General features: G+C 38.5%; 1 protein-coding gene across 1 annotated transcript in view; it reads left to right on the forward strand.

Annotated features, from left to right (window-relative positions):
- The first annotated feature begins 8140 nt into the window (after nt 1–8140).
- The window catches only part of LOC132158489 (polypeptide N-acetylgalactosaminyltransferase 1), a 91913-nt gene continuing 73020 nt past the window's right edge, over nt 8141–27033 (forward strand). Inside the window, exon 1 of the mRNA XM_059567922.1 lies at nt 8141–8494. The gene's annotated coding sequence lies outside the window, so the exon portion shown is untranslated. The remainder of the gene's footprint in view (nt 8495–27033) is intronic.

Raw genomic sequence — 27033 nt, forward strand, 5'->3', positions numbered from 1 at the left:
ACTGTTTTTATAAAAGGTTGAGAGAGGAATGAGGCAAAGAACACACTGAAAACACTTGACGTCTCATTTATATTTCATCAAGACGATGCTGCTACAAGTGGCTGCATGCAATACATAAACTATAGATGGAGATTCTGTGTTGAGGTTCAGTTGCAAACAACCATGAATATTTTATGAGTCAAACTTAAAATGCAATAAATGAAAGATTGGGCTTTTTCCTGGGTCATTGTTTGGAAAGTCACTCTATCTCAACAAACCTCAAATACACAACTGAATACTGAGAGATGTCAGCTCTTTCTGTGTGTGTGTGTGTGTGTGTGTGTGTGTACTTGTTTATGCTACATTGTGGAGACCAAATGTCCCCACAAGGATAGTAAAACCTAAAAATTTTGACATTGTGGGGACTGGCCTGCAGTCCCTACTAGGGGGAAAAATATTAAAATAGTAAATGATGTTTATCTGAAAGTGTAACAATGCAAACAGATTTTCTGTAAGGGGTGGGTTTAGGCTCAGGGTTGGGTTAGGGGATAGAAAATATTGTTTGGACAGTATAAAAGTAATAGAAGTCTTTAGAAAGTCCCTCTGAAGTCTCTGAAACAAATGCACAAAAAGCAGAGAAAAGAAAGAAATATAAAAGGAAGAAAAAAAGAGACAAATATAAAGTGTCAGGCAAGTTTTGACAAATAATATTATGCTTTTAATAGAACTTGATATGGCACTGTTATTTTCCACAGATACTTTATTGTATTACTAAAGCATAAGCAAAGTCAAACAAGCGCAATTAAAATATATTCCTTTTAATTTATATTTGTTTATGTTTTAACGACTTAAAAAATAATAATATAATTAACATAAAATAGAGTGAAGAACCTGAATTTTATTGTAGAAAAACATTAACACTAAGAATTATGATGAATCAAATCATTCTGTGGAAGATGTTTACAGCTGCCAAGCACATAGGGCAAGGGTCATGTTGATGTTGCCATTTAGTATTTTTCTCAAACCAGGAAATGAGTGTGTGTTTTTTCCAAGGTACAGAAATAATCTCACTACAGGATGTCAACATTATGGAGCAGTTTATATCTTAGTGAAGCAAAACAAAGTGGTAAAGGGAGGATGATGGGTGACATTATGTAAAGTTATATAAACAATAAAAAGTAAGCTAATCACTTTAACAAAAGGGTAAACATATTGACCAAAATTTTCCAATAGCTGACCCACATCACAACATGAAACTAGCCTTAACTGTAATAATTACCAGTGGTATCAAATGGTTCTTAAATGCACCAAAAAACACAGGTCTAGTCTGATGGGGTACGCAGGAAGGCAATAACAATGCTATAAAAAAATACAATGGTCATATACTTACATAGTTAGGAAAGCAAAATTAAGATTTTAAAATGCTTTTTTAATTGATGTCAAGGGCTGTGCATATGATCAACACAATTTTTTTGCAAATTGACCTATAACTTGATAATATACCGAATACAGTATTCGGACCAGTGTTTGATTGATGTGTTATCACACTTCTGGTGTTGGTAATGCAAAATATAAAACAACACAGTTGACAAGGATTAACACAATTGACAATGTTGGCAATTTAGTGTCAATTTATCCTCCCACGGAGTGTTGTTGATAAAAATAAATAATAAATATAAATAAATAATTGTCATTACAAAGAAATGACATAGGAATTGCCTAAAATCATGGAAAACTATTTATAAACTTAACTGATCTAATCACAGCCACACTTTCTATGAACTTCGTATCCATAATATTATATTCACATTTGTCAAGTGTTAAAAAGCATTCAAAATTCCTCATGATTGACATAAACCTATATAATATTATAAATATATAATATTATAATTTGGCATACATCTATTTCTGTTTAGTCATGACTGGTAAAGTATTATGATGTTATTGTATAAGTCCTTACAACTTGAAGTGTCATGATGCATTATAAAACTTCATTTACTATTATAATAATATAAATATTATTATTAAATATTTTAATGCAAAGCTTCCGTGAACACAGCAGTTGCAAGCGGCACGTTCAAACTAGATGGACATTTAAGGGAAACGGTGCAGTCAAAATACTTATTACACATTTCACCACATAAATAAGTAAAGCAATAAAAGATTTAAGATGAAAATGTTTTAAAATCTTACCAGTTTGTTAGTTATCTTCTAATCCATTACATCATACAAAACAATCATAGCAAAATGGCAACAGCTGTGTTTTTTATGAAACGAGAGCGAGTGACTGACCAATCAGAATCACGTACTCCCATTATAAAGCCCCAAATTCATATTTTCAAATCTGTAACAGATAACCTCAAAAACTAATTTAGCACATTAAGGGGATATATATTAACCACCTAATTTATTTATCAAAAAAAAAGAATACTTCTGACTTCTGACTTTTTGGCTGACATGAAATGTGGCCCTAAATATAGAATGACTCTTATGGAAAACGAAAGTGTTGAGTTTCCTCATTGGCCTAGGGCTAGGTCATTTGAGTCATTTTGCATTTTGTTGGGCCAATGCAGTTCATAAATCAGAATTATATCATGAATATATCATGAATAAAGCTGGATAACCATCATATACAGGTGCATCTCAATGAATTAGAATGCCATGCAAAAGTTCATTTATTTCAGTAATTCAACTCAAATTGTGAAACTCATGTATTAAATAAATTCAATACACACAGACTGAAGTAGTTTAAGTCTTTGGTTCTTTTCATTGTGATGATTTTAGCTCACATTTAACAAAAACCCACCAACAAATTAGAATATGGTGACATGCCAATCAGCTAATCAACTCAAAACAGCTGCAAAGGTTTCCTGAGTCTTCAAAATGGTCTCTCAGTTTGGTTCATTGGGCTACACAATCATGGGGAAGACTGCTGATCTGACAGTTGTCCAGAAGACAATCATTGACACACTTCACAACGAGGGTAAGCCACAAACATTCATTGCCAAAGAAGCTGACTGTTCACAGAGTGCTGTATCCAAGCATGTTAACAGAAAGTTGAGTGGAAGAAAAAAGTGTGGAAGAAAAAGTTGCAGAACCAACCGAGAGAAACGCATCTTTATGAGGACTGTCAAGCAAAATTGATTCAAGAATTTGAGTGAACTTCACAAGGAATGAACTGAGGCTGGGGTCAAGGCATCAAGAGCCACCACACACAGACGTGTCAAGGAATTTGCTGAACCACAGACAATGTCAGAGGCGTCTTATATGGGCTAAGGAGAAGGAGAACTGGACTGTTGCCCAGTGGTCCAAAGTCCTCTTTTCAGATGAGAGCAAGTTTTGTATTTCATTTGGAAACCAAGGTCCCAGAGTCTGGAGGAAGGGTCGAGAAGCTCATAGCACAAGTTGCTTGAAGTCCAGTGTTTCCACAGTCTGTGATGATTTGGGGTGCAATGTCATCTGCTGGTGTTTGTGTTTTTTTTTTTTTTTTAAACCAAAGTCGCTGCACCCATTTAACAAGAAATTTTGGAGCACTTCAGTATCTTCAAAAAGCTGGTCATCAGAAGGAAGCATGATTTAATTTTCCAGCAGGATTTGCCACCTGCCCACACTGCCAAAAGCACCAAAAGTTTGTTAAATGACCATGGTGTTGATGTGCTTGACTGGCCAGCAAACTCACCAGACCTGAATCCCACAGAGAATCTATGGTGTATTGTCAAGAGGAAGATGAGAAACAAGAGACCAAAAAATGCAGATGAGCTGAAGGCCACTGTCAAAGAAACCTGGGCTTCCATACAACCTCTGTCACGATCGGTGTTACAAAGAACCACGGGAGAGGGAACCAATTGCAGGTAAGTCTTTTATTAAAGGGTAATCCAAATAGAGTAAACAGTCCAGGCAGGGGTCGAGACCAAAACATCCATCCAAACATAAACAAGACACGAACACAAGGCAAGGACAAGAGCTGACGGACATGAATTAAACAATCAACAAGGACTCCGTGACACATACACAGACAGACCGGGTATAAATACACAGAAGGTGAATGAGGGAACTGGAGACAGGTGGGGAATAATCAATTAACTCAACAAGGAGGAAGGTGACCAAATAAGGGAACAGACAGTTAATAAGGTGACAGACACCGTGGGAAAGGAGGACATCTAGTGGAAACCCAGGGACACAACCCAGACAATGTGACAGTACCCCCCCTCTACGGAGCGGCTCCCAGACGCTCCACGACAGACACAAAACAGAGACCAGGAGGGAGGCGGACAGGTGGAGGCTCAGGGGGAGGGACGGAGGGCCAGAAAAGAAAAACATGGGGAACAGACACCAGAAGTGTGAACACCAAACAGGGAGACCAGGAGGGAGGAGGACTGGAGGAGGTTCAGGGGGAGGGACGGAGGACCAGACTGACAGAGAGGAACAGGGACAGGAGTGAACACAAAAACAAAAAACAACATGAAGCCCCTCCAGGGCGGGGCAGAAGACCACCACGTCCGTGTGGTGGAGACTGGAGTCCCCCAGGGCGGAGCAGAGGACCACCACAACCGTGTGGTCAGGGCGGAAGCCCCCCAGGGCGGAAGCCCCCCAGGGCGGAGCAGAAGACCACCACAACCATGTGGTCAGGACGGAAGCCCCCCAGGGCGGAGCAGAAGACCACCACATCCTTGTGGAAGAAGCCAGAGTCCTCCAGGGCGGAGCGGAAGACCCCCACAGCCGTGTGGTCAGGGCGGAAGGCCCCCAGGGCGGAGCAGAAGACCACCACAGCCATGTGGTCAGGACCAGAGCCCCCCAAGGCGGAGCATACCTCCGTGCGGCTGGACCAACGGGACGACGAAACTCTGGTAATTCCCTGGTGTCCTTACTGGACTCCAGAAGATTGGTGCTTGCCTGACACTGCTCATGAAGATCATTGGTGACTTGCATTTGCTCATGAAGATCATTGGTGACTTGCATTTGCTCATGAAGATCAGAGGTGACTTGCCTTTGTTCATGAAGATCAGAGGTGACTTGCCTTTGTTCATGAAGATCAGAGGTGACTTGCCTTTGTTCATGAAGATCAGAGGTGACTTGCCTTTGTTCATGAAGATCCGAGGTGACTTGACTCAGTCCCTGAAGATCCGAGGTGACTTGACTCAGTCCCTGAAGATCCGAGGTGACTTGACTCAGTCCCTGAAGATCACCGGTGACTTGACTCAGTCCCTGAAGATCACCGGTGACTTGACTCAGTCCCTGAAGATCACCGGTGACTTGACTCAGTCCCTGAAGATCACCGGTGACTTGACTCAGTCCCTGAAGATCAGCGGTGACTTGACTCAGTCCCTGAGGATCAGCGGTGACTAGCCCTGACTCTGGAGGATCAGCGGTGACTAGCCCTGACTCTGGAGGATCAGCGGTGACTAGCCCTGACTCTGGAGGATCAGCGGTGACTAGCCCTGACTCTGGAGGATCAGCGGTGACTGGCACCTGACTCGACTCTGGAGGATCAGCGGTGACTGGCACCTGACTCGACTCTGGAGGATCAGCGGTGACTGGCACCTGACTCGACTCTGGAGGATCGGCGGTGACTGGCACCTGACTCGACTCTGGAGGATCAGCGGTGACTGGCACCTGACTCGACTCTGGAGGATCAGCGGTGACTGGCACCTGACTCGACTCTGGAGGATCAGCGGTGACTGGCACCTGACTCGACTCTGGAGGATCAGCGGTGACTGGCACCTGACTCGACTCTGGAGGATCAGCGGTGACTGGCACCTGACTCGACTCTGGAGGATCTGCGGTGACTGGCACCTGACTCGACTCTGGAGGATCAGCGGTGACTGGCACCTGACTCGACTCTGGAGGATCAGCGGTGACTGGCACCTGACTCGACTCTGGAGGATCAGCGGTGACTGGCACCTGACTCGACTCTGGAGGATCAGCGGTGACTGGCACCTGACTCGACTCTGGAGGATCAGCGGTGACTGGCACCTGACTCGACTCTGGAGGGTCCACTGGCACCTGACTCGACTCTGGAGGGTCCACTGGCACCTGACTCGACTCTGGAGGGTCCACTGGCACCTGACTCGACTCTGGAGGGTCCACTGGCACCTGACTCGTCTCTGGAGGGTCAGCTGAGACTCTCATCCTGTGCAGCGGCGCTGGGCAAGCAGCCATCTTGGGCCATGACTCTGGACAGGCGGCCATCTTGTACTGTGGTGCTGGGCTGGCGGCCATCTTGTACTGTGGTGCTGGGCTGGCGGCCATCTGGGGTTGTGGTGCTGGACTGGCGGCCATCTTGTACTGTGGCGCTGGACCGGTGGCCAATTTGGGCATTGGCGCTGGGTTAGCGGCCATCTTGTGCTGTGGCGCTAGGCTGACGGCCATCTTGGGCTGTGGCGCTGAACCGGTGGCCAAAGTGGGCATTGGCGCTGGGCTGGCGGCCATCTTGTACTGTGACGCTGGACTGGTGGCCAATTTGGGCATTGGCGCTGGGTTGGCGGCCATCTTGGGCAGTGGCGCTGGAACGGTGGCCAATTTGGGCATTGGCGCTGGGTTAGTGGCCATCTTGTGCTGTGGCGCTTGGCTGGTAGCCATCCTGGGCAGTGATGCTGGAATGGCGGCCATCTTGGGTTGTGGCGCTTGGCTGGTAGCCATCCTGGGCAGTGGTGCTGGACTGGCGGCCATCTTGGGTTGTGGCGCTTGGCTGGTAGCCATCCTGGGCAGTGGTGCTGGACTGGCGGCCATCTTGGGTTGTGGCGCTTGGCTGGTTGCCATCCTGGGCAGTGGTGCTGGGCTGACGACCACCCTGCCGGAAGAGACAGAAGTGGCTGGGGCATCCCACCGAGGCCGATGCTGCAGGTAGCGCACGAATTCCCAGAATTCCAGTGTCTCTAACTGCGCCATCTCCTCCTGAGACACTGGATCATCCAGCCCGCCATTAAAATAGTCTTTAAGGGCTGCGTCATTGTATCCCATGCCCTCGGCCAGGGACCAGAATACCCGTGCCAGGGCACCCACCTCATTGCCCTCTTGGCGGAGGGCGATCAACTTCAGATACTTCGCCCTCCGCTCCGCCATCCTGGCTGGGGAGCGGGAAAAAGACATACCGCTGGTTCCTTGCATGACGGAGTCCTTCTGTCACGATCGGTGTTACAAAGAACCACGGGAGAGGGAACCAATTGCAGGTAAGTCTTTTATTAAAGGGTAATCCAAATAGAGTAAACAGTCCAGGCAGGGGTCGAGACCAAAACATCCATCCAAACATAAACAAGACACGAACACAAGGCAAGGACAAGAGCTGACGGACATGAATTAAACAATCAACAAGGACTCCGTGACACATACACAGACAGACCGGGTATAAATACACAGAAGGTGAATGAGGGAACTGGAGACAGGTGGGGAATAATCAATTAACTCAACAAGGAGGAAGGTGACCAAATAAGGGAACAGACAGTTAATAAGGTGACAGACACCGTGGGAAAGGAGGACATCTAGTGGAAACCCAGGGACACAACCCAGACAATGTGACAACCTCAGCAGTGCCACAAACTGATCACCTCCATACCAAGCCGAATTGAGGCAGTAATTAAAGCAAAAGGAGCCCCTACCAAGTATTGAGTACATGTACAGTGAATGAACATACTTTCCAGAAGGCCAACAATTCACTAAATTTTTCTTCTTCTAAGTATTCTTATTTGTTGAGATTAGTGGGTTTTTGTTAAATGTGAGTCAAAATCATCACAATAAAAAGAACAAAAGACTTAAAATACTTCAGTCTGTGTGCACTGAATTTATTTAATACACAAGTTTCACAATTTTAGTTGAATTACTGAAATAAATAAACTTTTCCACGACATTCTAATTTATTGAGATGCACCTGTATTTAATATAAAAACTGAAAAAAAAAAAAAAAACTAAGAACAACAGCATTTGGAGGTGTGCATTGGTTTGGTTAGCAAATAAATAAAGCTCTCTCACTTTCAGAAGAGAAGATATTTGATATTTATAAATATTTGTTTAATCAGACAGTTAGATGTCTGAGAATAATATTTCCACTGTCCACCCATGGCTCTCCCACTTTTGTGCAACTGAAGCTATTAATGCTATTGCATTGACAGTTCTCTTCCGGGTTCACAGAGTGGGCTGGTCTCTTCAGATGCTCCGTCTCCGTTAGACCGAGTAGCGGCGCTCACTCAGTGCTTTCAGGCGGAGCGCTGCGCTCATCCCGCGGACAGACTGTTCTCGATCTTCGGCCAATTTACCCCAGAATTACCAGCGAAAAGGCCTCCCCGCGCCCACTAAACTAACGGGTTAACATCCCCCTTCTGAGCGAGACAGCAGAATTAGAGAAAAGCGCCATATTTCAGGCCAGCTCTCCGCTCGATCATGTTTGGGATTAATATCTGAGGTACTACGATCTGAAGATCACATAATTTCCAGCGCGTGGAGCCTTAGATCTGCACCGGGACGAAGAGAAAGGACTCAGCGGTTTCTCCTATCGTCCAGTGCGCTGTCGAAACGAGAGAAGGTAAAATCATTTAAATCCTACAGCTAACATATAACCCGCATAATTATCATCGACGCCCGGTTACTTGGGCTCTTCTGTAGCAGACTGCTTTTCTGGTCTCACTGCTAAGCAGAAAGACACACAAGAGGTTAAACATGAGCAATGTTTCAATACAGGAATTTATTTAATGTAACTTAATTAGTAGTGAAATGTCTGCTTTATAGGTACAACAAAATATGACTAACGTTACTAGTTAAAAATGTTACGATAGTTGGACTAACGTTATATATTACTGTCTAATAAACAGGTACTAATATTCAGTTGTCATTAAGAAAACTGGAACTGATATTAGTAACCCTTAAAAACAGTCAGTAGTAACTAAGACATTAGTACTAAACATTTAGAATTTAGAATTCTTGTCAGAAATAAATGGCTTATATCTGAACGTCAAATTCCCATAGAATTCAGTCGCTATGTTTTGTTCCAATTTGTTACAGGAAAGATTGGAATAAGTTACTTTCTTCATTTTGAGATAGTGACTAGTAACAAATTAATAAGTACTGATAAATAATTAACATGCACTAGTAGTGATTTATTCATACTAGTCATCAATGGAATAAGTAGCTGGATCAAGTATGTAATGACTAGCTACTAGTGAAGTAAATAAATATTTGCAATAAAATAAAATAAAAATTCCATTACAATGAAAAATCCAACTTTCACTGTTGGATTTCTTGAAATGGCTTAAATTGCTTTAAGTACTTCACTGTTCAGATTGACATTTCTGTTCAGACATTTGCTCATTTGAGGGCTGCTCCAGTGTGTAGGAAGAGTCAAAGAAGTAGGCTGACTTTAAAAAGAGTTGATCTCGGAGCTGATCCTCAGTGAGCTGCTTCAATGCTACTGCCGTCGATTTCAGTAATGGGAAACTTTGACTCCCAGATCCCTTGTTTTTGTGTTTGAATTATAATTCTGCTGTGCTTATTACTGAATAGCACTTGTCTGGTAAAAGAGCTGTTTTATGGTTCAATGGCTCTGAGGAGCCCATTGATGACATGAAAGGCGAAATCGAGCATGCTTTTGTTAAACGCCCCATGTTGTCATCATCACGTATTGTGTTGCATGCTGCTGAAGCACTACTAAATAAGTTGTCAGTCATGCTTACAGCCAACGACACCCCTCAAACTGCTGGCTGATCGGTCAGCGTCCACTCCTTTAAATCTGATTACATTTGGAGCTCTGTGGTGTGGCCGACGTTATAGATCCAGCAGATGATTGATCATCAAGACAGACGGTGCACTTATGTCTCAGTAATCACTGGAAGGACCATTAGAAGATGAGAGCTTAGAGATGGCAGGCGGCGAGCCCCTAGAGTCAAAAATGAAGCTGTACAAGCAGAGGGTGCAGGAACGGATCTGTCATGTTTTCTCACAGAGGAGAGAATGAGCTATCCATTATTTATCTGCTGCTGCTTTCACTGGCCTTCCTCTTGGCTCTAAACAGCACACGGGCTATGTGGATTTTGGACAGACCCCCGGCTACATGTGTGCTTCAGTTGGGGGAATTGATAGTCCCAGTGTGTGAGGGGGTAAAGCGTAGCCTGAGGGCATCGAATGGTAGCTGAGTTTAGAGAATACGTTAAACTAAAAAGAGTAGAAGCAAAGCGTCGTTTTGAGATTGCAGTATATCTCTAGCTTGTGCAGTATTGTTTTGATATTTCTTTGGTAAATTATTCATAGCATCAACATTTTGTGTGTCAGGCAGATTTTTATTTAAATATATATATATATATATATATATATATATATATATATATATATATATATATATATATATATATATATATATAAATTTTACAGTTACTGTAACACCAAAAGCTCAACTGACAGTAACATTACAAAACAATATTATAGAAAAACATAAAAAAAGTAGCAAAATAAAATGAAAAAAGACCCGAGATGTAAATTTGAAATGGTTGTAGAGTGATATAAACTATAGTGGAAAAGATATAAAAAGAAAATGCAAAAAAGTAATAAAGAACCATTTAAATAAAAATAAAAAACCCAGTTAAAATAATAACACTAGCTTTTACTAAAAGGAGGATATTTTCATGGAGTTGAAAAAAATAATAAAAAAAGCTTTTACAAAAAAATAATAGTAAAAGCTTTTGGAATTACAGTAACTGTAAAATTAATATATAATGAATGGATAACATAATGAGCGATTTTAATGGTGAAAAAAAATTATGATAATAATAGAGGTATTTTCTAATAGGAAACAGAAAATTCATTCAGTTGTTATAAACTGATGAACAGACACCATATTTTGCTAAATTGCGCTAGGCAGTGTTTTGATGCTGCAGTCTTTTTTCATAGCCTCTACAGACGTATTGGTAAATTTAATTAAGTAGTCGATCTAATCAATGATTAATGCTCAGGTTGGCATGATATAAAAATTCACACTATTTAATAAATGTATGTTAAAGATCATATTGTGAATGGTTTATTCATGTTTGTTTCATATTTTTTTTTATTGACATCATAATAATGTCATAACTTGATCTTCCAGTGAAAATGACTCTCTGGTGATGTATACCAGAAATCTCCAATAATTTTGTCTGCTTAAACTCCGCCCCTGTAAAATCACCTACATCTCAAAATCCAATCAACAACCACTACATGAAGCAGACTCCCACCCCACACTTTTTCCCTTTTGGATAATCTGTTACACTCAGATTTACGCATAGCCACGGGAACATATTTTATCTGGGGGGTGGGGCTTGATGTTGCAGGGCATGGTGGGGGATTTTTGACAAAATCCTAATATTTTGCCCAAACTCTAATAGATTGACATACAAATGAAGACAGTTATATGCAAACCAATATATATTTGTGTTTTGTGATTTTAGCTAAATTGTTTTTTCTTTAATATTTCTATTATTTTAGGAGATTTTACTAAATATTATCATCGCCTATACGCAGAAGTTTTGGTCAGTGCGCTTTGGCAAATTCTTTCATCAGAAACATCATAATGCAGATGTATGAGATGTAAATAAGAGATTAATCCATTATACACTGCAGGCAACATCACTGATTATATAGCTTTTTTAGAGTGCTTACACTCACGCTAGACTGAATTCAGTGATATTCTTTTGATAATCTAAATGTTCTTTGCTAGCTACATGGTTTGTTCGTTGTTTGAATAATCATTGACATGTGGCGTTATAATTAAACTTAAAATGTCTCTTTATTAAATGTGATCTGGTTAAATACAAATTCAGACTTATTGAAATATTTTGTTATATTTACTTGTGTAAAACGTTATGATGTTATGATCTTGGGGGTGATCAAGGAAAATCTGCTGCACCCTCGGCACCCCTAGTTCCCACGGCCAGGGATTTACGTCACAGTATGAAAAAAAAAATCCACTGCTGCTTCCATTTCATCATGATTAACTTGAAAATCCAGAAAGTCATTAATAACATAATGGTCATGGCATTAGAAAAAGATAAGGTCTGGCAGATGTGGAAGTAGCTCAGTGCTGAGAAATCTTGGACAGGAGAGGCTGCATTTATAGGAAATGAATCATATTCCACGGGACTTGGCTGTGCAGCGCAGCATGCTGTTTCCCCTCTCAGCAAGACTTCAGCAGAACTGCAGATGTGCATCCTCTAGGCGTACAGTACTCGGCACGCTCGATTGCGCGAGTGAGCCGCATGTTGTTGGACTGACAGTGGGATCGGCTCTGTGTTTGACAGGTTACTGTGTGCTTACCTTTAGTTTCTTGATGTGCGAGTTTATGCTGGTGTGCATTCGTCGATGTTTGTGTTGGAGAAGGGGGGGGGGGGGTGTTTAGTGTGTTCCTCCAAGAGGCTTTGGAACAATAGTCCCATTCTGTGACTCTCCCTAGCTGCTGCCCGAGCCTGGCTGAGTGCTTGCCAGAACAGACAGACAGATGGAAGGGACTGTGTTCCTGCTGGCACCTGGCATCACAGAGCACAGGAATGCCATTGTTCCTCAGTAACCCAGCGTCCGACTCACTTTCCTGGACAGGCAATGTCGAAGAGAGGTTGGAACTGAATTATGAGTTGCATGACGCAATGAATAACTGTTAAAGTGCTGTTGACCATCATTGGCAACATCTGACATGAGAGCTTGGGAGAGCAAAAGCTTATGAAGTAAAGCCTAGGACTGTTGTACAGGATCATCGGTAATGGATTAGATTAAGACCCTTCGTTAGCACTTGTGAAGCGCTTTGATATTGACATTCGGGTTAATGGGGATCTCGAGAGGAATGGCGGCTGCTAGACGAGACGGGACCTTTGAGGCCATATTTTACTACATAGGCCTAACCTTTCGACTGTTCCACTGTTTGCTCAAGTTTCATATCTAACCTCAATCTTTTGGTTTGGTTTAAAGTTTGCCCAGCCTGATATCGTCAAGATTGCAGATCTAAGTTTTTAGAAATAGTGCAAATGTTGTAGATGGTTTAAATGTTTATCCTAAAATATGGTTTGCTCATTGTGAGAGTTCTTGTATGCAAGTCAACACCTGTATTCCATACATCAACATCCGTGAATGCATAGTGGAAACTTATTGGGCCCTATAATAGTGCAAGTGTGTTTGCTAGTTTCAGACCGGCGCCGTTCGCATTTTCCCATCCAGTGCCACGTCGTTTAATTAGCAAATGCATTTTCACTCATTTTTGCGCCCATGGGCGGCGTGCTGGTCTAAAAAAGAGGTGTGTTCAGGCGCATTAAATTATATATTTATATATCAAATATATATATATATATATATATATATATATATATTTATTTAATTAGCTTACAAAAAAGCCTCAGGTTTCTCGATGAAAACATGAGAGAAGTAAGAAAAAAAAACTTTTTTGAACATTATCAGAACATTTTCCTTGATGCGAGTGGCAGGATGTGTGGAGCATGATGATATTTGGTCTCAGTGGGGCTTTTTTTTTTTTTTACCAAAATGGTGTATTTACCAACATTCTTTAAAAATATCTTCAATGTTCTAGAAAAGATGGCATAAAGCTGAATAAATGCTAAGAGAATTTTTACTTTTGGGTGCACAATCTCTTGAAGTTCCAGCCATATGTTTGTCTAACGGAGGCAGCTGGGCTGTCATTAGATTCGCTCCAGACTCTTATTGCTGTGGAGATGCAGATCTCCAGCTCATGGTCCACCAGCTAACAAGATTTTTCATTCGATTAGGGGAAATATCTGTAGGAAATGTTGACAGGCTTTTTTTAGCCAATGTTGCACTGTTCAATGCTGATCTGAAATGAAATAAGGGCTCATTAGGACTGATTTGATCTGTGGCCCATCGGCCGACGTCACATGTTCTTTAAGTTAAGCTGTCTAACAGATAGCGCGACATCATCTTCAAGCTGCCATTTTGAATCCCCACATCTTGAAATGCATTTGGAGCATATTTGGCATCGTTGACATTAACAAGATTATTTCTTCTCCTAGCGGGCTGGAGGACGATTAATCACAGGAGATCCCCTTCTCCACGTATCGGGATCCTACTTTGATTTCCCTTGCTATCATATATTCTCTCTCTTTCTCTTTCCCTCCTCCTCTGTTTCGTTCAGCTCTGAGATTCTTTCTCTTGCCTTAGTCATATTTAGCAATGAATCATTTTGCCTTAGAGGCATATAAGGACCTAAATGCAATATCATAATTTTCTGATCCGTGTCAGTTGAGAGACCATGATCTTAACTGATGTTCTGTGATGACCAAAATATTATAGGCAAGTATTGTGGTAGTAAAACTCATTTGAACCTCCTTCAGTAGCAAAACGAAATATATATCTGTAAATGGTTCAATAAAGCATCTGGCAGAAAATCGGGATTAGACTGGAGTAATGAGTTAGTTATCCACTTGTTTCCGTCTCCTAATGAAGTCAGAGACATTAAACTATATTAAGTGGCGGATGGTATAATGGCTCAGGATGTAAAGTGACTGGCTTTAGATCGGATAACAGAGGCACAAAGGAAACAGGCAGATTACATCGTGATAAAGAGACATGTGCTGAACAGTACTATAGAAACTGGGAGGTTGGTTGAGTTTCAGACGCGTGCAACGAGGAGAAAAGAAACTGGGATGGAGGTTGGGTTACACCGTTGAAGAGAGAGCTGCGTTGTGTGAATGTGAGTGGAGGTAAAGAGGGGATGTAACACTGAGATGGGGGCGATTCTTGGATTTCAGTTTTACAAGAGCTTAGCTTCTCGCTTGAGCTGATGTGAAAAAGTCTGAGAGGTTGCGATTTTGAATCTTACTTGACATTTAAAAAAAGATGAATCCGAAAATACAGTAAAAATGTTAGGGATGCACAACGTATCAGCACCATATTGCTATTTTTAAAACAATGAAATATATTGGTATCGCACCATATTGAATATACATTATGGTTGATCAAAAGTCACTTTTGCTTATAAAGGATGCATTGATTATATTATTTGTTTAAAAAATGCAGTAAATCACTGGATTATTTGGCCTATGACCCAGTCCACTACTGAGGGAAGGATAGTTCTACGTTAAAAACTTGAAAGTTTCACAGGTTTTTATGGTGCTGAGTTTGAGCATGCTGCAGTTATGAAGGGTTAGACAGTGAGATGACAGGTGACCTCATTCTGTGCCTTATGACATCATTGAAATGTCTTCTGGCATGCAGATTTGGAGGAAAAACTGCAAGTGGGTGTGAATGTGCTGGATGCCCTGCTGTTAGCGTGTGGTTTGACACTGCTTGTGGCCTTCTCCAAGTACAGATAGTGTTTTATGGAAATAGGTCATCTTTAGCCAAAAGGGATCAGAGACAGACTTGTCTAAAGGAACAGCGGTGAGTTGAACCTGTTAACATCAATGCAAAACAGTAGCACTAATGGACAGGCCAGCTCAAGTTTGTTATGCTCCAGTATTTAGAAAAAGTCTTTCAGGGCTAATTAAATCTCTCCCATTAGCGGTGCAGAGGTCTTGTCATGACTAGCCGTACCTTTTATGCTAGCAATATGTTTCTCATTTTGCAATAATTGGGTGGTCACAACAGAGTTATTATTGTTAACTAAAACTAAAGCCATAAAAACATTTTTGCTACTTGAAATAAAATAAACATTAACTGAAATATATTAACAAAAAAATGTAACTAATAATAAAAGATGAAAATGCATTTTGCCCCCTATATCCTCAGTAATAGAAACTATTTTGTCAGCCCAGGCCTGCTATATATATATATATATATATATATATATATATATATATATATATATATATATATATATATATATATATATATATATATATATATATATATATTTTTTTTTTTTTTGTATGTTCTAGGGATATGCCAGTATCAAATTTTCCTGTTGCGGTTAATTGATAATGCTTTTTATCACGGTATACGGTATTATCACTGTATTGAAATTTTGTTTTAAAAAAGTGGTCATAATACAGTATAACAGGTTAAATAACTTTTTTCTTATAACAAAAATAACTAAACATTTAAAACAATAAAGCAATACAGAAAAATATATAAAAGTTAAAGTGCAAAAGAACTATAAAGACCAATAGGTATCACTTTACAATAAGACCTCATTAGTTAACCTTAGTTAATGCATTAACATTCAAGGCAAGGCAAGGCAAGTTTATTTATATAGCACATTTCGTACACAATGGTAATTCAAAGTGCTTTACATAAAAGAAAGTAAAAAAAAAAAAGTCATGAAGAAAAATAATCACAAAAATAAAACAATTTAAGAACTTGAAAATGAAAATTATTTAAAATGAACTTAAAATGAATTAAAGACTTTAGATAAAATACAGTGCAATACATAAAATATAGTGTAATCAGTTCGGTCATCGCATAGCGCTCATTCAATAAATGCACAGCTAAACAATGAGCAATAGCTACATTTACTATAGTAGTTATTAATCTTTGTTAAAAAATACAAGTCTTAGTTCATGTTAGCTTATTAAATAACACAGTTGCAACTTTCAATTTTAACAATGTGTTATTAAATATTGGAATACCTAAGATTAATGAATGTTCAGAATAATGTTTTCATTGGCAGTTTATGTTAACTAATGAAGTCATAATGTAAAGTGTGAATGAACAATAAAAGATCAAAACAATTTCAAACAATATCTAGGGCATTTGTAGTCCAGATTAAAAAAAAAGAAAAAGAAAATGAAAATGTTTGAAGATAAATAGTCTATTAAGTCTAAATATTTCAGTAGTTGGCTCTGTAATAAACACCATAGGGAAAACACAAATCTGAATGGTTATTTAAAATTATATAAATATGGTTTAGAAAGTAACAGCTGCTTTATTTACTGTGTTTACAGGGTAAGGGCTGCATTTTAGCGCCATCTGCTGTCAGAGAGTGAATGTGCTTTCATTCAGCGTGTCTCTCACGTGTTCCTCCATGTGCTTCTCATGTGTGCTTGTTTACATCAGAGCGCATGCACTCTTTCAAGCAGCATACAGCGATGTTGTGCATTTTAAGCAGCTGATGGGAATACTATTTTTAAAATGCATTCCAAATTCTGAATAATTTGTAATGTATATTTATTCAAGGTATTTAGAAGTGCCCACGATAACAATATTGTGCATATTAATCACCGCAATATAACGCATTACCGAATACCGGCACAAGTCTAGTATGTTCTGCTTAGGGCTGCCCAGTTAATTGAATAATAGTAAAGTGTCCATTACAGAGGCTTTTCATTCATTAAAAAAAAAAAAACTAGTTCAAAGGTGTGGGGCAGAAACAATAACATTTGTTTGCCGATGCACAATATATTGGTACCATGTCTGTTTTGACCAATATTTTAGGTAATTAAATGTACATTTCATTTTGTCTATTTTTATAGGGATGCACGATCATACCGATTTTTTTACAAGCAAACTGGCCGATTCCAATACCGATTTCCGATTTTTTAAAATCTTTTAAGCAACAAACAAAAAAGAAGGAAAGTATGCATAAACAAGATGTTTATTTGGTATTTAATAGGCCAAACTGGCTTTTGGCTATTGAAAACAATAACTGTAACCATCTGAAATTAACAGCAGTATCTGCACAGTAAGTAGCCTACATTCAATACAAACATAGATGGTACAGACATCAGGCTTTAGCTTTTGTTTTTGAATTGGGTTGAAACTAAATAGAACTGGCCTTAAATTAAAAGATTAACTGTAACCATGTGAAATTAAAGGCAATAACTGCATAGTTCTACAATCCAAACACCACAATCAACACACATTCTATAAGAGGTTTCTTAATCAGCATTCAGTATTTGTTTTAGTTTTTAAATTTGGTTTTAAATAAAAAAACTGGTCTTTACCAGTGAGACTAAATAAAAGTATGCTATATGAATACATTATTCCAAAATGTTAAAATCAAATAATGTTGGTGCGAATAAAACAAAGATGCAAAGTGTTTCATTCATCTAATTAAAAAAAATAAAAATTAGGGTAACGATTCACATCTATATTTTTTTACTTGAGCCAATGAAAAATAAATAACTTATTGTCTCAAGTAAAAAAATATAAATGTGAATCATTACCTTAAAAATTTTTAATTGGATGAATGAAACCTTTTTTCAGTGTGCTACAGCAGGTGATTTTTAAATCAAATTAAGTCTATGTAATTTTAAGGTAAAATAAAAAATAATCATCCTAATGCAGAATTGACGTTTACTTATGGCTTTTCAAATGTGTATGCAAGTTCTAATTTACAAAAAAAAAAAAAGAAAACATTTCAGTTTTGTCACAGTTTAGTCCGTTTCGTTTCTCATCCAACACGTGAGAAGTTGAGCTGAACATCTCTTCACAGTTACCACGAGAAAACAACAAAAGGTGCTAATATACACTCACAATGTGATATAATACTACCAAAAAAAAAATTATAATCCTAACCTTTAACTCCATACCGAAATCCTAGATAGCCAGACAATGAAAATATCAATTTAAATAAATAAATATAAAAAATATTTGAGTTTGGGATGCTGTGAGCATGGAGACTGTAGTGTACACTGTAAGTTTGAAAATGTTTAGCATAAATATTTAATATGAATAAACAGTGCTCATAAAGGGCTGCTGAGTTAGTATTCTCAAGTGAAGCGAATTGAGGCTTGGACCCGGAAATAGTGCTTATTACGTTACCACTTAACACCCAAATAAAATCCCCACTGAAACGTAATCTTTAAAAATATTATTTAATAAAATTTTTAGCGGATCTCGGAATTACTATACATTATTTATACTATACATTATAATGTTGTAATGCCTAAATTAACTTAGTTTTTTATGTTTAATTTAGACAAATAGTAATTTTAATATATGCCTATTATCTGTAATTTTGTATCAAAGTGAAAAGCATAGGTTGGCAATCTATAGTGTTTGCTAGATGTTGCTCTCCTTGCTAATGTAGACATTGTAACAGCCAGTGGGTATTCACTTGAACTCTCACATTGTAAACAACTGAACTCAATGTAAATAAGTGATTCATTCTGTGGACAGAGTCCATAAATCCTGGACCTTCGATGCGCTTATACTGACCTGTGATGCTCAGGGCCATAGTATTTTCAGTTGCCAGTCACCACCAACATTTTTTATCATATTTTGTTACATGAATATGTAAACAATGAATATATAAAAAGAAAGAAGAGGACCTCTGTTGTTTTTTTACATGCTGCTGAATGTTTAGTGATCATATTAGCTTTCTTGTTCATAAGCAACAAACATGAATTACTGGAATAACTTCTCAGTGGAGGATAAACGTAATCAGTGACAGAAAATGTTGTCAGTGGGGAGGAAGGAGTTCTTATTAAAGGTCCCATGACGTGGATTATTTTCTTTTTTAAATGCTTTTTTTAATGTTTCCTGAGGTGTACTTATATTGTTAGTATGATTTTTACAATTAAAATTTAGAAATAAAAGGCATTTTTATATCCTGATTGTAGCTTGAATGCTCTGTTTGAAGGGGCGTGTCTGCTGTGAGACTCAAGAGTAAACGCCAGCTGTTGTGATTGGCTGACATTCGAAATGCGTATTACATGTGGAACCCCTCTCAAATTACTTAAAAATTTTTTTTTTACTATTACAGCTGTCGAGATGAACGAATCGAGGAAGTGTTGATTATAGCATTTTTTTTCGATCTTTTCAAATCAAATGAAAGGCTGCAGTGACGATTATTGAGTAGACAGAGTCTGTTTATTGCGTGAATGCAGTGATTTCGTCATTGCAACGGGTTTTCTCTCACAAAATGCTTTCACCGCAACTAACAGCAAACACAATATCGACATGAATACAGTAAGAGCATAACAGCGTAATTCATTATAACGGCAGTTTGCAGATATACTCGCGGTGTGTGATTGACAGCTCTGAACAATATAAAGGGAGCGTTCTTTGATCGCTCTCTGTAGTTTAATCACAATTTAAATAATAGATTTGTTTAATGCTACTAAGAGAAACAACGTGAAGTTGTTCGTTTAGTCACTGGCTTGATTCATGATGCATAAACAGTATTATACAATTAAGAAAGAAAGTCAGAAATCACTGATCACAGATCAGGCATTAATGAACACTGTTACTCACTGTTTGTGGCGGTGCTGTCGAATCTATATCGTAAAAGTCTGTTTGTAACGTCTGTGCTGACATTGTGACTGAATTAAATGTAAATGTTTGGGAGGGCAAAGTTTTTTTTCTCAAAAGCAGCCACCCAGAGCTTGGTTTACACCTATCGAAATTTCTAGCCAATCGGGGACCATAGGCAGGCTAGGGGAACTCATATTAATGTTAAAAAAAGTGAAAATTGAATGTCATGGGACTTTTAAGGAATTTTGTTAATTGATGTTAATAACTGCGAATGTCGAGAAATAATCAACACTTCTGATTTGTCATAATTAGAGCAGTCTCTCGTAAATTCACCCACATTGTCTCTCCTTCGCTGTTTTTGCTTGGAGCTGGAGTGAAGACATCTTGTACCTTTCTTAGAGAAGATACATTCTCTCGTTTCGCAACACATTTGGTTGCGTGTGTGTGTCTCGCTGCTTTGGTGCTGGCAGACGTGACTTGTCCATAGCGCTCGCATCTGTGGCTGTGCCACCCTGAAGTGTTTACTCACACTGTGCTCTTGATTGATTTTTCTCTCTCTCTCTCTGTCCTCATGCAGTCGCCCTCTGTGTCTCAAAAAGAGAGAGAAGGCCTGTGTAGTGATATCATCAGGGTTTTGCAGGGTGCTTTCTTCAAATGGCTTCAGATAAATCGTTTTTATGTTCCCTCATTTTCTGCTGCTTTGTCTAATGACGACACTGTAATGTAGTTCAGTTCAATCAAGCACATTAAAACTCTCACAGACATTAAACTGTGTTATCTTTGCTTTGTGTATTTTGTTACATTAGTGCACTAGTCTGTTTGAGCAAACTGCCCAGCTAGCAGAGAGCGGGGGGAAATGCGTCACCTCCTAAATCTAGCACACCAAAAGTACAAAGCATTTTTAGACACATGATCATATAGTTTCAGGAATCATCATATATTTTTAGAAAGAATTTTTATGTTTTTGTTTTCTATCGCAACATCTAATTTCTGTGTGGCGTTTATGTCAAAGAAAAATATTTTAAAATAATTAATTTGAAAAATAAATGAGCTATAAAAGGAAGTATTTTGCCTAAAATATTAGCAGCTTAACTTGTAGTGATGCTAAGCTTTGCCTGCAAATGCAGAGAGAATATTATTAAAAATATCATTACTATTTTTAAATGTTGAAAATTGTGACCTTAGATTAAAATATTTTGATTATTAAAAAAAATTCTTGCTGGTTTATGGAAATGTGAATGAGATAATGCTTTGGTAAATCATTAAAAATTTTAATTGCTTCAAATATTCTGCAAAGATTTTGTCTGTGGACTTTTTTCTTATTTCGGTTGGAAGCAGAAACTCCTGAAAATATATTCAGGCATATTAGTTTTACCACTATCTCATTTCTCCTTGCCCAGAGGATAATGTTTAAAGAAGAGGCAAAGCTTACCCACTCCCCGGCTTAATTTATTAGCACAGCTTCTCCTCTCCTGTGTTATCATCATGCTTCAGACTGTGCTGCATGTTTGCACTATGCTCTCACAGTAAACTTTACGCTCCATCCCTCCGTCCAGACCTCAGCCAGCCACAGATGAAGAGCTCCCCACAGACCTGTGATAAAGGGATGGGCCTCAGCGGTGCAGAGCTGTGGGTGTGCTGCTGTTTGTGTGGATCTCTCACTTCAGCTTTTTGTGTCTGCAGTGGAGCAGGTTCATGCGAAATCTCAAGCAGGCAATTCCAACAGCTGAACATGAATAGTGAATGAAAACTGAAAAAAGAGAAGTTTTGCCCCCCAAGTAAATATGTCATCCTTACTTAAGAATTTCTTTCAGACTATTCATCTTGAATGTAAATGTTTCGTCTCATTCCGTTGGCATTTTTTACTTGCCACCATGAAATAAAAATGGACTCTGTTTACTTTCTTCAAGGAAAATCCTTTTTTTTGCAGGATTAATCAGCGCATGTTGTTTAAAAAAATATTCGTCTGCATAATTTTTCATCAAAATGTAATAACATGCTCCACTTCTGAAATGACTTTGGCTGGTGTCCCAAATCCCTCTTACTTTTTCAGTAACTATACACTGACAATTCAGATGCTGATAAGCCAATATTAAAATTCTATTAGGGCACGTTCACACAGCAGCAGAATACGGTTGTCAGTCTTGTATTTGAGTCTTTAATATGGTTCTGTTCACTTACAGTTCATTTATTTTTGAGAGTGACAACCGCATATTGTAACTAAAATCACAGCCGTACGTTTTCAGGACTTGCAACCACTTTCTCAGAAAACGGAACTGGTGTTTATTATATGTTGCAGGTTTTCATGTGTGGTTTTAGTAATTTACAGAGATACAGATGTCATCTGAAGGTTTTAGTTTTCGCCATCGTCGGCTTTGTGTTATATGCATGATTTAGATACTCCGCTCTCTACGCAGATTTAAATCAGCTGTTGATTATTTAAGATTTGATAAGTGAACACATGGCTCGATTTGGACTCTGGTCGTGACTTTTCAGTTTTATGAATGTCGTTATCTTTGATATTACTTTGGTCACTATCACTCTGGTTTCTGGTAAGGAATTCAATCTTGACTCCAGTTGCACGTTAAACAGACACTTTTCGAGATGCTACTAGGAGCTGCTGTGGGAACAGAATATTTTGAAAAACACTTTAGATAAATGCTGTTGTCAATTCCAAAAATTGACAGTGTGAGCATAGCCTTATTTTGTCTAAATTAATGAAATATAAGCTCTAAAAAAACGAAACATCAACTGTTTTGAATGCTGCCTGTCAATTTAGGCATCACAACATTAAGTAAGGAAAATGGATATTTCTTTTTAGAATGTCTAAAGATTACATTATGTTATTAAATTGCTAGTGTTGTTAAATAAAGACAAGAGTAATAACAGGTAAAACAGAATAAATTAGCATGAACAGTCACCTTCTATTAAGCAACTATACTTTCAGATTCTTTTATGGAATTTTAAAAGCCACGTTCCACAATGTAATAATTTCTTTTGATCAAATCAAAATCAAGTCCATTTTTTTGTTAAATATTTTCTTTTCAGAAATACGGAAGTTATTCGGGCTGTTCATGTTGACCTCAAACATAATCTTCGCTAAATGTATTGTTTATATGTATCTTCATATTTTCAAGGAGTTTTTTTGCAATGGCAACATGATTGCATGGTATTGCTTTTAACTGGGTATTAGCAGCGCCCATCAGTCTAACTAGAGCAGGTATAAAGTCATAATGCTTGAGGGCTGATAGAAGAACAATCTTTGAGCAGACACTGCTGTTGCTGTTTGTTGCTTTGACTCATCCCAATGATGGCTGCTCAAATCCCGAGCCCACTTCTGTAACATTGAGTCACATGGTGTCAGGGGTTTAGCAAAACACTTTGAAGTGCATGCTAGATAGAGTCAGGGATAGGTCTGACCTTTGGATCTGTGCAGAGGTAATTTCCCTCCTACTTTGTCTCCATAGCAACTCACCTCCTGATGAGGTCATCTCATGCCCTTATGCACATGCTTGTTCATGTCTCTCCCCTGAGTCTCATCTTACAGTGAGTCGAGAGAATTATTCCAAATGCCAGGCGAGATTTGTTTTGGAGTGCTTGCTTTCTTGTTAACATTTTGCACATGTCTCAGTGCAGAAACACAAACTGGCCATGAAGGCCGAGTGTCTCTGCTGTTGCACAGACAGTGAGTCCGCCTCTTCTCCAAGTACTCTCATCAGTTTGACTCTTTGGTGATATGCCTGTGTTTAGTCAACGGTTTAAAGCACCAAACTAGTCAACGGTCTAAAGTACCTAACTAGTTTTAAGCTCTTTGGAGTGGCTTTTTTTGAGATTTCTCATCTCCCTGTGTTAAAGAGTTAAAGACTAATCCAGTCATCACTGGCAATTCATTCATCCAAATGTGGCTTTGTCAGATATCATTATCAATGTTTCAGCGTTTCCTGCACGCAAAAACAAACACAGTGCATATTATGAACAGGATCTTTTTAATAATTCAGTCAGAAAGATTCCCAAAACATCCTCATACTAGCTTGAGGCTTAAATTCGACAACTTGTTCAGCGATATGACCAAAGTTTTATATCACGATATCAGTCATTTTATTTAAGGGTAACAATATATGTCACAATATAGTTATGAATAAGAAATGCTATATACATTGTATAAAGTAATCAAATGTATAAAAAGATATGCACATTCTTCAATGTGTAAATTAAAATTCATCTTATTAAAGTTACAAAAGTGATTCAGTCAAGAGCAGTTAGGTTTTTGGACCTGGGTACATTGCAGTTGCATTGCTGTCTATGGAGGGTCAGAAAGCTCTCCGATTTTATCAAAAGTATTTTAATTTGTGTTTTGAAGATGAACAATTAGGGTGAGTAATTAATGACAGAATTAAAATTTTTGGGTGAACTATTCCTTTAACCTGTGAGAACAAACTATTGCTTGTTGTGCAAGTTTGAACATGCTTCCATGAGAAGTAAAAACAAGCCTAATTAGTTCTCCTGCGTTAAGCAAACTTCAGTTTTCCATATTCGGTAAACTGTGTGTGTGTTCGGTATGTGTGTTGATTAATGTTTATATGTGAATAAAAGCCAAAATCACTAGTCACTATCTGTTCATTGTATAAAGCAACCTTGATTTAACAGCTCAATTCATACTGATTTTGTTTACATTATCTTTTATTAACTTTCTGATGCTTTAATTTTGGAGAAATTAACTTTGAATGGAGCGAAAGAAACCTCGGTAACACTTTATTTTAAGGTGTCCTTGTTAAATTACATTAAATGTCAGTTAAATATCAGTAAATTATGCATAATTACATGCAAGTAACCCTTAGCCAAACCCTAAGCCTAACCCTAACCATGTAGTTAATTAATATTATCCAGTACCTAAATGTATAAAAAGACTATAACAGGGACACCTTAAAGGTCCAGTTCTTCGTGATCCCATGTTTCAAACTTTATTTAGTTTGTAATGTTATTGTTAGAGTATATTTAGTATTTAGTAGATTATGTTTTTTTTGTTTTTTTTATTCTATCTGTTTTCTTTATATTATATTATTTAAAATCCCATGCTAGGTGTACTGTGTTAACCTAACTGAGACTTGTTATAGCACTTAAATATCATTGCTCTTTTTGTTGTTTTTGATTGCTTCCACTGTCCTCATCTTTAAGTCGCTAAATGAATAAATTTAAATGTAATGTAAATGTATAAATAATATCTGTAAAATTCTAAAGCTCAAAGTTCAATGCCAAGCAAGATATTTTATTTAACAGAATTCGCCTACATTGAACGACCAGTTTGGACTACATCCCTCTACTTTCTGCAGTAATGACGTCACTAGAACCATTTTTTGACTAACCTCCGCCCACATGAATACACAAAAAGGGGGCGTGGTCTTGTTGCGCTCAGACGGAGAAGAGGAAGAGCTGCGTTTGTGTTTGTTGCCATGTCGTCGAAACGCTGGTTTTTTTCATCTCGGAGTCCAATCACCTTTGTTTGGCCTTCCTAGGGACGCTGTACTTGGAGATTATTGGTTACAATTTATGTTTAACTCTGTTCCCGAAAATTATAATCCACATGTAAGACTATGTGCAGCACAATTTGCTGAGGCCAGCTTCCTCAATCTCTATCAGTTTAATGCCGGATTCGCACAAAGATTATTATAGATGGAGCAGTTCCCTCTTTGTCTGGAGAAAGCGTTGTTTATGGACCACAACCGGTAAGTGTTTTTTATTATTTAAGTTGGTGCGTTTAACAGTTTCTGTAACTTATTACACAAAGGGCAACGCTGTTTAGATTTGTTAACTAGATGGTAGCGCTGTGCAAAAAATCGAATGCGATTTTCATGCACAGGAACCGCTGGCACAATCAGAACTCATTACGTATTTCTGAAGCAGGGACTTTATAGAACAAGGAAGTCATCAGCCCATTTTTATGACAGTGAAAACAGCGGTATACAGATAAGTTAATTGTATGAAAAATACTGTGTTTTTTTACACGCGAAACATGAACACATGTTATATTGCACACTGTAAACACAATCAAAGCTTCAAAAAACCACGAAAAATGTGACCTTTAAAATAAAGTGTAACCGAAACATGTCTCAATAAAAATATCTTAATCTGTGTTTTGAAGATGAAAGAAAGTCTTATGGGTTTGGAACAACATAAGGGTAGGCAATTGATGATAGAACTATTATTTTTAAGTATTTTCTATCCATTTAAAAATAAGAAGCTGTGAATGTAGGAGCTTCATTGTAAAAAATGTAAAAAATGTATTAATGTTTTGTTGTAGGAGCCAAATGGCTCCCTAGTAATTTTCTTTTTGCCTGGAGCGCTGGTGTGAGGTTTTTGCTCAGAATTAAGTAATTATGTTTATTAAAAATAAAGTCTCAGCGAGCATTAATTATGAAAGCTCAGCAGCATGCTTTGAAAATGGATTGTATTGTGTGGGATACTTTTGGTCTAAAGAGAAATGAACATGTCTGCTATTAAGGAATCATTAAGAAGCCACTACACTCATCTTCATTTGTGGACGGACATGCCACGGACATACACACATTCTGCATGAGATTATGAAGTTATCTCAGGATCAGTTGAGATGAACTTGCGGTGATGTGAGGCTCAAAGAGGATTAGTGAAAGACACAGACACCTAAAAGAGAGATATTGTGTGTGTATGTGTGTGCTATACACACTCGGCCGATTGGTCGCAGCCTGGTCACAAAAGCCACAGGAGATCCAGCAAGGATTTACGGGAGTCCAGTGGATCAACCCGCAACATCTCTGCAAAATTCCCTCTCTCATCCCGCACTCATCTCTCCATCACTCTCTTCATCCTCCCTCCCATCGATCATCTCATCCAGTGCACAGGCCCACAGGATTAGACTGGATTTAAGAACACACTGTATGAGGAGATGACTCTGAACCGGCCTGGTGTGCCACA

The sequence above is a fragment of the Carassius carassius genome, chromosome 15 (assembly GCF_963082965.1).
Source record: "Carassius carassius chromosome 15, fCarCar2.1, whole genome shotgun sequence".
Classification (NCBI taxonomy): Eukaryota; Metazoa; Chordata; class Actinopteri; order Cypriniformes; family Cyprinidae; genus Carassius; species Carassius carassius.